This window comes from Gymnoscopelus microlampas (assembly GCF_963454915.1).
Source record: "Gymnoscopelus microlampas genome assembly, chromosome: 13".
NCBI lineage: Eukaryota > Metazoa > Chordata > Actinopteri > Myctophiformes > Myctophidae > Gymnoscopelus > Gymnoscopelus microlampas.
The window spans coordinates 24,686,511-24,700,415 of NC_139950.1; the positions used below are offsets into that span (position 1 = coordinate 24,686,511).

Genomic DNA, 13,905 nt, shown 5'->3' on the forward strand with positions numbered 1-13,905 from the left:
CACAGACATAGACAGTACATGCACTTAAGTAGTATGCACATGCACGCACATCGAGTACATAGAGACACACGCACACACCTCTTCATGCGCACACAGAACACCACTCAGGCTCACAGCAGCTGCCTTTCTGCTTTTAACTGCCATCACCAGCCACTGCTTCGGTAGAACGCTCTTATAGCAGCACCAGACAAACGCTCCTATTTTAGCTGCCGTCTCCACAATGGCCTTATGCTGCAGAGGAGCAGAGACTCTAGCAGTTGGTTCGGGGAGTCACAAGATGTGCGGAAAAAGAAGAACCGTACAGCAGATGTGTTTGAAAGAGTTTAGTCACTGGAGGAAGTTTTGACATTAACGTCTGTTCCTTTGTTGTGTGCCCTACATGTGTCAGCCTCAGACAAAAATGGCCCAACTCCTGATCAAAGGTCACTTTTTATTCTTAGTGGCAGTAGCAGTAGGCCCAACCGGAATACAAATCTCTAATCAATACATGTTTTCGCTATGTGCATGTTTTGTCTATTGCGTGCATGTATTGTGGTTTATCCTTTCATGTGGTCTGTTGCAAGTATGCGTCAATTTTATGGCCCCCGGGAACTTTTCAACAAACATGAAAGTTACAGACAAACTTGCATACAAAAACAGCATACTGTACACGAACAAAAGTGCATCTGTGAATCACAGAAGAGCAAAGTGTAAAGGATGATGTCTACACAAGATACGTTTTGACACTTAACCCACATCAGACAGTACAGACCACTCATGCATGCACGCACACACAGTCACACACACACACACACACACACAGTTTCAGGTCAAGAGAGCAGCGGTGGGTTGGAACAGCTGATTAGGCAGAACAGAACACCACTGTGGTTGTGGGCCTTACTGCAGTGACCTTCTCATGTGTGTGTGTGTGTGTGTGTGTGTGTGTGTGTGTGTGTGTGTGTGTGTGTGTGTGTGTGTGTGTGTGTGTGTGTGTGTGTGTGTGTGTGTGTGTGTGTGTGTGTGTGTGTGCAGATGTCGCTCTCTCTCTGTATACAATATCTCGTGATATCTCTTTCTCCGTGTTTATGTGTGCGCATGAGTGCGTGCATGGCAGGCTATCCATCTTCCCTTGGGCTATTTCAGCATCTCCTGGACAGTGATACCTCCCTGTCAAAGTGGGTCATTAGATCAATAAATAATAGGCACCTGGCATACCGAGAGTGAAACAGCCAGCCGCCTCAGCCAGGTGGCGTTTGCCAGGCATGTATGAGTACATGCGCTATAAGTGGAAGGAAAGTGCTTGTAATGCAAACAAACATTTGGGGGGGGGGATGGGTGAATATAATGCACAATCTATGTAAAGCGCTTTGGATAAAAGCGCTGTATAAATGCACCATTTACCATTTAGTGTGTGTGCGTGCGTGCGTGCGTGGTGACGAAACGAGGTTGCGTTTATCACCAATAGTATGGGCTTTGGGTTCAAGGAGGAGGCAGTCAACGTGGTTCTGAGTTTAACATTTGGTTTTACACGTACGTTCATTTGTTGTTTGTGAAGCCGTTTGTTTTATAAGCCGTTTTGGGAGCTCTTTATACGTATAATTTATGTAGTTCCGTTTTACGTAATGCGTATCTATTCTATGCCGCCGTGCCCGAGGCCCAAAATACTTAAAAATACGAGAGATCTAGCTAGACAGTGGGGATAATTTATTTTAACGTTTTTAATATGTTTTCATTAAAAGTACTTCCTGGAGTATGCTGATCTGATCTTGCCAGAGGATCCTAGCAATCTGTAAGAGGTCTTTTATATTCCGGTGGTAAATGTTTGCCAATAAGTAATTCACGTTAAACTGCAAAACATTGGCAAGGAGTTTGACATGACGTTCACTCTCACAGCAGAGAGAGAGAACAATGCATGCATCAGGGATACCTGAAACCCTGATAAAGGCAGGCCACCTACTGAAACTGTAGCAATAATCATGGTTTTCCCTGGCGGTGCAGCAGTAATGCCTTCCTAGTGGCTTATATAACCTAAACAGAATTAAACATCAACTCAGATAGAATCCTGGTGTAATCCTGGTTTAGGTCAAGCTGGGGTTGCATGGTTTGTCCAGGGACGGCACTGCCGGAGGAGCACACACAGCACAGCAGATTTGTGTCCGTCAGTCTGGCACAGGACCATGCCAGGTGCTGTGAAACGCAGCCGAAAGCACAAGTCAGAGCCAGCAAATATGACCCACCCAAAGCCGCTATATTAACTATTACAAGACTGCAGCCAGCATTAGGATCTGCTTTGTGAAATGGCTGCTTCGCTCCAGCTGGGACAAGGAACCATCCCATTTTGGGGGGGGGGGGGGGGGGGTATTTCTGTCTGGATTTATCCTTATGTAACATTGTGTCAATAGAAAACACACACACACACACACACACACACACACACACACACACACACACACACACACACACACACACACACACACACACACACACACACACACACACACACACACACACACACACACACACACACACACACACACACACACACAGTACATAGTAACAAAGCCTGGAAGATATACAGTAGCATAGCATGAACTCACTGTTTACACTATTCATCGAGTAGAGGTACAAAGCTTGGCTTTAGGAAACAAGATTATACTGTGCTACATGGGGAACTAGATTTTGGTTTCTGGTAGAACTTTTTACCTACAGTACAGTAACTTAAAAATAACTGTGGTGTCTGTTTAGGGACAGTTTTAGTGTTTAAGACTCCCCTTGTCTATCATCTACTGGCCGCCTAGCCACAGCTGTCCCACGGGGCTTTCTTAAGTGTCATGTATACCATCTTCCCTACTATCTCAATGAAGAATAAGTTTGAATCCTCCAACATGCCTCGGCTTGGCCAGCCGTTTCAGCAAACACAATTGTTCGCTGGAGGAAAGCCGGACCAACTCCTACAGGTTGGTCAGGGTGCCTGTTCAGTGGGAAACTCCTCGCTATCAGGTGGAAAAAAGCGACCTTGACATCACGCGAATTGGAGAAATCACATGGTTGTCTGTGCTCTGTATAGGACCAAAGGAGTTAGCAGTGACAAGGGACTAGAATATGGAATCGGGAATGTGGCATAACAACTACCGGTAATTTGGGAGAAAAAAAAAAAAAAAAAAAAGAGAAAAATGCCTTCACCACATCTAAAAAAAATTGTGTTCTGCTCTATCTCTTAATTCCTGAGATAATTATGACCATACATAATATTGACATTGACCTTTATTGTCACATTTTTGACCCAAAGGTGTGTCATCTCTTTGGGGTAGTCTACTGTACCATTCCCACCAAGTTTCATGAAAATGTGGCCAAGTGTTCTCTCAGTATTTTATTATATTTAGCTGCTGGCAAGGTTAACAATATAAAGTGATGTTCTTCATATAAAAAAATAACATGGTTGGACGGAAAGGATGTATTTGTGGTTCTGTGGTTTGTTTTTCGGAGAGAAGGCAATTTTCTATATTATTTCAGCAACTATTACATAAACTGCTCTCTCATTCTCTCTCTCTCTCCCCCCCCCCCCTCCACTCCAGTTTCTACACAGGCACTCTGATCTAGTTTAATGGCACATATTTTCATTATTTCCCAAGTGTTGGTAAACTGACACATGAAAAGCACACATCCCAAAGGGGTTTCCCAGTGCAAATAAAGGAATCACAAAATCCACAGCCAACCTGTAGTCAGAGGTAAGGCACCACATTTTTGCATGCACACACTCCAGCAGAGAACTGCAGGGATTTACTTCAGCAGCACGAAGAGACCAGACGACTTGTTGCTAACAGCACTGGCAACCAAAGAGATTTCATTACTTTACAATGGATGATTGTTTACGATTACGTGCTCACAAGGCAAGCAGTCCCAGTCAGACACAACGCCCCAATGTCTCGTTATTGGCTCAGTAGAGGATCATCTTCTGACTGCACGTATAGCTGTTAGTAATTACGCTTAAAGAAGAAAAAAAAAGTCTTTGTTGCTGGCCACACCCTCGGCCACATCATCAGCCGACGTCTCTTCACCAGTCTAATTACCCTGCAATTTGTGTCAAGTTCAAGCCCTCTCTTGATTTTGTGTTTAGGCCTATGCCACTTGTCGCTCCATACAGCATGATCGATAATAAATCATATCAAAATAATGCATTGAATTACATTAGACATTCAAATGTTTACAACATAGACCGTACAGTACAACTTGACAACATGACTGCACAAGGTTTAACCGACAGCTACTGACTGTAGATGATTGGCACTGATTTCAGGGTCAGGGTCACCCACGCCAAGAATGTATTTAATCACAGTTCCTGTCATCAGAGTTCTTGGACAGCACACATACACATACAGTACCACGTTATGTCACAAGGCATTACAGCGGGTACAGAAATATACATTAACAAAAGTGCAAAACCAAAATATGAAATGCAGGGAAGTCGCAGAAAGTGAGACAATGCAGGGGACAGAGCGCTCAGCTGACCCAGCCCATGGTAAAAATCATGCTGACCTCACCTCTTTCAACAAAAGGTCCCTTTGTAAAAGCTTCCCACCCAAAGAGGAACTCAAAGCACTTAACCTCCTTTCCAAACAGGACACAGGCTTAAAGTCTCAGAGTTCAACACGAGAGAAATGGCAGCCTGTATCCTTGACACTGAGGTTCAGTGAGCAGCTCAGTCATTGCTGAGGTCAGTCAGTCAAATCCCCATTGGAATAACAGTGGATGTCTCTGGGGACATGACCCCAAGCTGGGATGAGGGGGTGCTTTGGTTTTTGGCTACACGTTGCCGGCTCAAATCCTCGGCTTGCCTGGGAAAATCTGCGACGGGAGACGTAAATGACAAACATCCTCCCTTCCCTCAGCGTTTACCATTGAGGCGCCCTTGGGCAAGGCTCTTATATTGCTCAATAGCCAACAGGTTTGTCTGTGAATGTACTGGGCAGCTCCAAGGTATGAATAGATGCAAAGGGTGAATGGATGTAAAGCAAGGTGTTACGGTAAAAGAGCGTCTGTGCTCAGGCAACGTTCCCTGGATAAATAAAGGTTAAAAAAAGACATGGACTGCACATTCATTCACTCAAACAGACTGCAGGGAAGCTGCAGTGCACAGGGAGCCACTGTTAGAAGTTCACAGCCCAACAAACTACACATTTAAAGGCCTCTAATCTGCTAGGGTTGAGGGCACCCCCTCTCTGGGCCAAAGGTCTATCTTGACATAATAAAAAGAGCCTCACCACACCAAAACCCGTTTCAAAAAACCACAATGCGACCTCAGTCAGAGACCATGCCTTACACTGGAAGGGTGGAGCTACGCGTTTGTGATTAAAGAGGCAAATTAAGAGCTCGGAAAAGTCCGATCACACTCATTTAAGAAGTGTTTGACTCTCAGTTAGGGGATGAAAGGGGAAAAAAAAAACTTCATGGCAGAAAAAGGGGAGGAAAAAGATGTTGTGCCAGGGGTGGCTCAGCTAGCCAGCAGTTTCTGCTTCAGACATAAATAGAACCCTGTCACTGAGTGCAGCATCATGGGGGAGGACAGAGGGAGAGAGAGAGTAAGAGTGAGTTAGGAGAGAGCGAGAGAGAGAGAGAGAAAAGAGAGAGACACGTCAGTGGCCCCAATCAGACTGCCCTGCTTCCTGAGACAAACACCAGCTGCTTGGTAGGAAAGCCAACCGACGCGTACATCTTCAGCAAGACTGGCAAGAAAGTCTTCAGCCAGCCAGGCTGCAATCCAGCTGACAATTATTCAGCAGGACATCCAACTTAGGCAACCATTAGGCAAGTCTTAAAACAGCCAGCAAGTCTCCAGCTAACTAGTCAGCCTGACAGTCGGTCAGCCAAGGGACCAGCCAGCCTCTGCTTAGCAGAGACAGACCACAGGTTCCTCAGCTCAAAATGACAGACTAGACTACAACGTCCACTTATTCGGAAAAATGAGCACCGCGGTCCGCACCGCAAGCATCCTATGCTAGATGCCAGTGAGCGCCAAGCGCTCAGAGTGTCAAACTATTACTCTCCACTTCACATGAGTGGCTAATTGCTACCTCTTGACCTCCAGCGAGAGCTGGCATGATATCTGCATAAATGAGAGATTTGCATAAACTGTGAGCTCTTCAAAGAGTGAGAGGAACGCCAGTTTAAATAACTAAATATGAAGATGTTCTGCTTATCGGCGAACTCTGCAGTGTCACGCGACATTTACAGACTTAAAGGGATATTTCACTTTCAAATAAAATAACGTTTAAAAAAATATATATAAACAATTAAATAAAAAAGTAATGGAAAAATCACAACCCTCTCCAGCAATAGAAGGACATTCTAATGCATGAAGGGGCCGTGATTTTTCCATTACTTTTTTATTTAATTGTTTATATATTCTTTTAATGTTTGCTTTATTTGAAAGTGAAATACCCCTTTAACTGGTGGGCAGGGAGGTGTGGCACTTAGGGGAACTGTACTGCTAGTCTGCTACGTTCATCAATCAATACATGACAGGGTAATGTCACAAAAGAACGTTGATCAAAACCCACACTCTATTATGCATCCTTTCAAAATGACCAGATTATACCTGAAGTTGGATTTAAATGTTATTAGCTAACGTTGAAAATGCAGGTTCCAGTATGTGGGTATTATTGACTTCCTATTTCTAAACTTTGTACAACAAAAACCACAACACAGAATTTCAAGAAAAGGCCTTATGGATGTGGGGGCAACCTTCATCCGTTTAAGGGTTTGACCAAAAGCATGCGAGACAGGGGAGGGGGGGGGGCTTCATGCCATTTCTTGGAATGCCTTTCATGGTTTTTCCAAAGTAACGGTCTCTAAATTGGAGCGTTATGCAGCACATCACGCTGGAGGTTTTATGGTCGGACGGAAAAGGGAGCGGACAGCCGCATCAGCCTGTAAACAGCCCACACTCATCCTCATCACAGAGCTAAAAACAACATTCACTTTAACGGCAACAGCGCAGTAACAAGTTAAAGCATGCAGTAGCTTACAAATTAGAACAATCTGTATGAGTGGTGGTGAGGGAGATTGTTCTTTTGGGCATACAGAGTCCATACGATTGCGCGCACGTGTGTGCGTGTATGCGTGCGTGCGTGTGTGTGTATATAGTCCACATGCTTTTGTTCTTCCCTTTCAGGCAATGTATGTTTACATGCACCGATCCATACCGTATGTGTATGTTATTGTCCTGTGTGTGTGTGTGTGTGTGTGTGTGTGTGTGTGTGTGTGTGTGTGTGTGTGTGTGTGTGTGCTCACGCCACACGCCACACAGGCCCATTCACTTATGCAAGGTTGCTTACCGACTCCCCTGGTCCAGTCTCCAGTGTGTCAGGTTGCATGGAGGGATCAGTGGAGGGGGATTGGTTTGCATGTGGCGAAGATTAGATGCCCAATGACTCGAAAATTGATCTGTGTGGTGGATAGATGGAAAGTGGGGTGAATGGAAGGATAAATGGAGGGTGGGCACAGGGATGGATGGTAAGGAGGGTGTGCATTTGACCTGATTTCTCTCTTCGAGTACGCTCATGAAATTAATAATTTACTTAAATGATGCACACCATGGGTGAGATACAATTTTTTTAAAGCACCATTTCAGTGATAGCTGGGTTATCTATTCCACTCCAGAAGGCACACATCTGTCTTGGTAAATTATTTCACTATGCTTGATTCAAAAGGGATTATTGAACTGGTGTTCTTATAATAGGTTAAACAGAATATCTCGTATTGCACGACTGATCAACGCATTTGCTCAAACTAAGGTTGTGATGGTGTTGAGCTATGTCGTGATGAGCTGTGTCGCAATCACAAATAATATTTAAAATTAATTTTAAATATTATGTGTGTGTGTGTGTGTGTGTGTGTGTGTGTGTGTGTGTGTGTGTGTGTGTGTGTGTGTGTGTGTGTGTGTGTCTGCCTAATCGATGAGCATGGGCGCACACAGTGGAACAACATGAAAGGAAAAGAGGAAGGAGGACAGGAATTCTATCCCAGTCATCGGAGAGAAGGAAGATCATTTTCCAGATTTTGTGTGTGTGTGTGTGTGTGTGTGTGTGTGTGTGTGTGTGTGTGTGTGTGTGTGTGTGTGTGTGTGTGTGTGTGTGTGTGTGTGTGTGTGTGTGTGTGTGTGTGTGTGTGTGTGTGCGCATTGAGTAAGTGCTCTTGGTTTTGTGCAGATGGAAGTTCATATTCTTTAAACAAAAACGCTTATATACACACACACACATTGTGACAATAAATCCTGAAAATACTGAATAGGAAAATCCATAAGCTTGCACAATCTTCCTCCACCCACAGCAGAATCTGTCATCCATCCCACATCAGGTCTACTCGGATTCTTAAAAGCCCTCACACAAACACAAACTGCGCCTGGCCACCAGACTGCAGGCTATAATGCTAACTAACTAAAGGAACCGGGTACCTTTGATCCAGGTTTCCATGTGGCGTGGGGGTCCCAGCTCTGGGAAACCGGAGCAGATGTGTGTGCACGCTTAACACTTAAGCAGTCTCACTCGCAGATGTGCCATTCTACAGTACATGAGCACTGTAGCCCTGACGCCATGTCTGGCGATCTATCTCCCCAGCAGCAGCTTTGCAACAACTACTTGGAAAAGGTCAGCGCCGTCATGCAGATGATCTACAATCCAGCCGACCGTGTCAACAATGGCATTAATTGATTCGGGAGTACCTTGTCATAACCTGCTCCTTCTATTTCTATAGCTGAGACTGGGGTGCGAATTCAAGTGTGGTCTCTCAGATTGGTGGTAGCACGTCCTTTCCAAAACCAACCCACAGCACATAGTTGCAGATAGCGCGCGTGCACACACACACACACACACACACACACACACACACACACACACACACACAGAATAGGATGGAATAAAATACTATAAGATAGAACAGAAGGAAAATAACAGGACATGTGCACAGAGTGCAAAAATGTAAACCCATAAGGGTCTATTTGGTTACATTTTGTACACTCTCTGAGTTTCATTAACACAGAGGATTTTACTGTGTATGCATGGAGGACTTTATGATGGGTAAATTCACAGCTGATGCCGCGATAGAGCGGAATTAATGTGCCGTGAATTGAGGCCCATAAAGCAGAGGTGGGATGTGGACTGTGTGTACACAGACAGATAAGATGGCATTATCAATAAGTACCCGAGCGTGAATTCCCGGAATACACCACTGAGAGAAGATACCAGACAACAGGGAAGTGAGGACTGTGTGTGTGATAGCATGAGTATGTGTGTGATATGTTTGTGAGCGCACTTGATGGTGTTAGTATTTATTAGTGTGTGTGTGCTGTGTGTGTGTTTGTGGGAGAGATAGGGAGAAAGAGAGATATAGATAGTTTGATAGTGTGTGTGTGTGTGGGGGGTTGTTGTTTGTGCACACTTGATAGTGTGCATGTATTTGATAGTGTATCTGTGTGTGAGTGGAACTGTTTAAAGGCACGCACATGTCCATGTGTTGTGCTTTTTTGAAAGTTTGTGTGAGTGCGTTTGTGTATGTGTGTATGTATGTGCATGTGTACTTTCGTAAGGCAAATACAAAGACCAAACTTTTCTTATCCGTTATGTAAAAGTCAAACTCATTATACGATGCGCCCCGGGGGAACAAAAAGCAATTTGTGTTAGTCTCACCTCAGAGAAGGACCTGTACGCTCCTAATAGAGACATACACATACCAACAGACCCCCTAACAAACATGCACACAATACACACATACACAGTATACATTCCACCCACTCTATTCCAGTGAGATCTACACAGAGCTAGATATGTGGATGCAGACAGGAAGTCCCACAGCCCCAGATCACAGTCAGGCCTACCCTCTCCTCATGTTCCCTGTCCCTGGAGGTGACCATCACTATGTGTGTGGTCTAGCCGATAATATATACCACTCAATGGATGGAAACATTAGCCCGAAGCACATGTTAGTCTAGAGTAGATAGACCCCTGGCCCATACCTTGGGAGAAATTGGAGACAACAACAACAAAAAGGAGACAGACAGGAAATACTGTATGGGGTTAGGTATTACTAACTAATGGCAAATGATACCATTCCATTCATTTCTCAGTTTGTGGGGTTCATTGGCATTCATTCAATTAAATTCAGTTGTAGGGGTGCAACAGTTAATCGAAATAATTGATTTCATCGATTAATAATTAATAATGGAATAATCCATTCTAATAAAATACGATTTTTGGGGGGGACCATTTGAAATGTTGTTTATCATTTCAAAAGTTTGCAAAAATGTTGAAAATTTCAGAAAATTGTTGATCAATACAGCTTCTTGACAAAATACCATTCAAAAAACAACCGTAATCAGTGGATCAGAAATTGGGATCAGCACTGGACCCAAAAATGCACTCACACAAGTTTATTCACATTACTCAAATGCAAATTCTTCGCTCAAGTTAGAAAACACAAATACGTCCTTCGTGTCACCTGATTTTAATGTGCATCTTTTCGTGTCTCGGCATCAAATTTGTATGTCATCGTACCTCAAGAAACATTTGCTTCGCATCCAGTGTGAGCACGCCTTTAGGAGGGCCAGCTTTTCACAACATGGCTATAGAAAGGAGGGGTAACAACAGTAGCCTTGGTCAGTAGCCTTATGTATGTGAATGCCGTCAAACGCTTTCCTCCTGCCCAGTAAAATCCAGTGTTAATTTAACGCTGAAATTGCACTGTGCACTGCATACCGTCTCCCGTTCTGTATCTAATGTAGCCAATGCAGCCAATGTAGCCAATATCAAGTCTTCGCGAGCGGCTATAAAAGGAACTTCAACTTTGTAATTGTGACAAGGAATGGAAAGCTGTCGATAACTGGCTCTATTAGAATGATTTGCCCGGGCCCCGGGCCAAGCGCTTGACCTGAGGAGGGGTTACTTGCAATGTAACCGAGGCGCACACTCAGCGGCTATAAACAGGAAGACATGAAATATCTGAAGCGGGTCAGGAAAAGGACTTGAGGATATGAAGGGTTGGTGAACTGGAGCTGTGTTTTTAAGGTATAGAATATAGCAGTAGAAGGCATGAGAATTGCATCTTAGTCAATACATTTACAGAGGGCATCGTGGCTGCAGTGTTGGCAGCGTGCAGGGTTTGCATCTCATTCTAGATGCTTTAAAAAAAACACAAAAATACATTTTATCGCACACAAAAGGAACATACATTTACAACATCAACCTTCATGCTACCACCACTTCCCTAACGTTATGCCACTACCCTTTCTCAAAGGCAGACTGGAGACTTCACTGTCAAATTCCTGCTGAGAATTAGATTAGCTCAACTTAACAGGCTGCCAGTTGCCGTGGACGACATGATACTGGCATTGGCGTACAATCCAGGAGCGCCAAGTGTCGTTCCCACGACAACGGGAGTCATCAGTCAGAGCCCAAGGCAGCGCATAACTGGATCCCAGCCCAAGAGATGACTGGTTCGCACTGGTTGGTGGCCCGCTGCGACTCAGACTTGCAGTGCACCTGTACTTGGATACAATACAAGTGGATCAGTGAAGTAAGGTGCACAGTGCACACTGCAGTGTGCATTATGGGTTCGAATCCAGCTCACGACTTGTGTGTCACACATGATCCTTACTTTCTCTCAGACAAATGTCCTTGGCTCTCGTAGCATTGCTTAACAAAGCAGAGACGGCTTCCTTACAGTACATATCCATTTTGGAGAAATGGGCCTTGGCCAATAGAGGGCTGCCAAGCAGTGTTCACACCAGAGCCACTACCAGTGATTATACATACACACCTCCATGTTGGAAGAGTCAAATTCTCTCTTTCTTCTAAACTATAATTGAACAACCCACAAGTTTTTGTTTTGTTTTTAAGAGGATCAAGTGGTGACTCCTCCATCATGGCAGCGTCACCCATGAAACCACTGGTAACCACTGACAAAAGCTCAAAACATTCCCCGACAGGACTGAAGCCACTGTGACAGCTAAGAACAGAATGCACAGAGCATCAGATTTTGTTTCCAATACAAAGGGGCGCACTGGTTTCCAGTCGGTGCTGTGCTGCTGTCTCTGTGCTGTCGGTGCAGTGCAGTGTACTGGTCTTCCGGTAAGCTAGGGTATGGGGTAGCGGCTAACCGATGACAGATGGGGAGACAGGAAGGAGAGAGGAGGGGTGGCGTTTAAAATTACAGCCTCATCAATGATGCAGTGGGATGAATACAGGCTGGCGTGCACACACACACACACACACACACACCAAATATGTAGGTTACACATACAGTAGACGCCTAACTAGCAACAGTCAGTCTCACACACACACACACACACACACACACACACACACTGTCTTCATTTGCGCGACAGACACACACACATGCCTTCGTGTGTGGAGTGGATGTACAGTAATACACCTGCATCCACGAATGCATTGGAGACATGAAAGCACACACCGTCATGTGGCTATTCTTCATGCACACTAATACTGTGTGTATATGTATGTATGTATGTATGTATGTATGTATGTATGTATGTATGTATGTATGTATGTATGTATGTATGTATCTATGTATGTATGTATGTATATACACTGTATACACACACACAATACAAGTGGATATATATATATATATATATATATATATATGTATATATAAATAGCTAAATAATAATGATAATGCATTGGTGTCCCGACAATGACCCTTTCCCTCAACTTGCTTATTCAATAATAACATACCAATACAAATTTAGAACGAGCGACTGCCAACCCGTCCATTGAGTTCAATGGACAGGTGGCGCCATATTGGGAGGTTTTCGGCAATTACTTTCAATGGTGTGACTCACGTTCTCTTTCTATAGAGCCGGATTGGTATCCCGACAATGACCTTTGACCTCGCCTATTCACAGGCAGGCCAAAATATGCAACAAACACACCTAGGGCCAGTCTCTGGATATGTTAATACAGACTAGTTTCAGACTGTGTGTGTGCCTGTAAACTTATTCAACACAGGAAGGCGTCTAATGTGAAGCAGGAAATAGCAATCATGCATGATGGGGGGAAAAATGGCTTCACAGGCCTGTCTGAAATTTTGTGTGTGTGTGTGTGTGTGTGTGTGTCTGTGTGTCTGTGTGTGTGTGTGTGTGTGTGTGTGTGTGTGTGTGTGTGTGGATGAAAGAATATGAGCCCACTTTCAGGTGCACCTCATACAGACAGACAAAATCCATAGTAAGTAGACTAGACTTGTTATCTATTCTAGACTAAAGAAAAACACAAGATAGACACACACCTCCTCCACCCATCTTTGGTAACACAACGAAACTTCCAGCAAGCGCTCAGTGCTGAACAAGGGAAAGTGTGAAACGCCATGGTTTGTTTAACTTTTATGTTTAACCTCAATCTTGTTTTTGTTTTTTTCTGCTTGTAAAGAGGTCTAGCAGTCAGATTAAATAAAGGGAACTTAGTGTCCTGGCAGCAGAATGCTGAGAGCAGCCATGGCCCAGGCCTGGGGCATAAAAGCACTGAGAAGCCATCTCACCCACCCACAATGGAAGGGTGAAACGTACAGACAGCATTTTGTCTTCTGGGGGTGTGTGTTTTTTTTTAAGGTGCCAAGCTACTGTACTGAAGCTATTGTCAGACATGGTGGGAATGCTGGGACGTTAACAAAGGCTACCATGCAAATGCTGGTATACCTTTGACCTGCCCCTAGAACGTTTGTCAGCTCCACCTGCCTCTTCGACAGGTGACCGTCTATCAGACAGCTGGAGGTCATATTCTACTCGAAAACCTCGTTGGACGGGTTAAAATAGCTTTCAGAAAGTACCTGGTGAATTCTGGGGTGTACCATGGTAGAAAAGAAAACGTTAGGCTTCCTTTGCCGATGTCAATGCATTTACGTTAGCTGACACCATTTATT

At 44.3% G+C, this 13,905-nt stretch overlaps 1 protein-coding gene across 5 annotated transcripts in view; it reads right to left on the minus strand.

Moving 5' to 3' along the window:
- The window catches only part of LOC311059137 (E3 ubiquitin-protein ligase pellino homolog 1), a 56,713-nt gene that overhangs the window by 27,497 nt on the left and 15,311 nt on the right, over nucleotides 1–13,905 (minus strand). For 2 of the 5 annotated variants that reach the window (XM_084076814.1, XM_084076813.1), the window contains exon 2: nucleotides 7,314–7,422. The exons of the other annotated variants lie outside the window; for them this stretch is intronic. The gene's annotated coding sequence lies outside the window, so the exon portion shown is untranslated. The remainder of the gene's footprint in view (nucleotides 1–7,313; nucleotides 7,423–13,905) is intronic. 5 annotated transcript variants of the gene reach the window in all.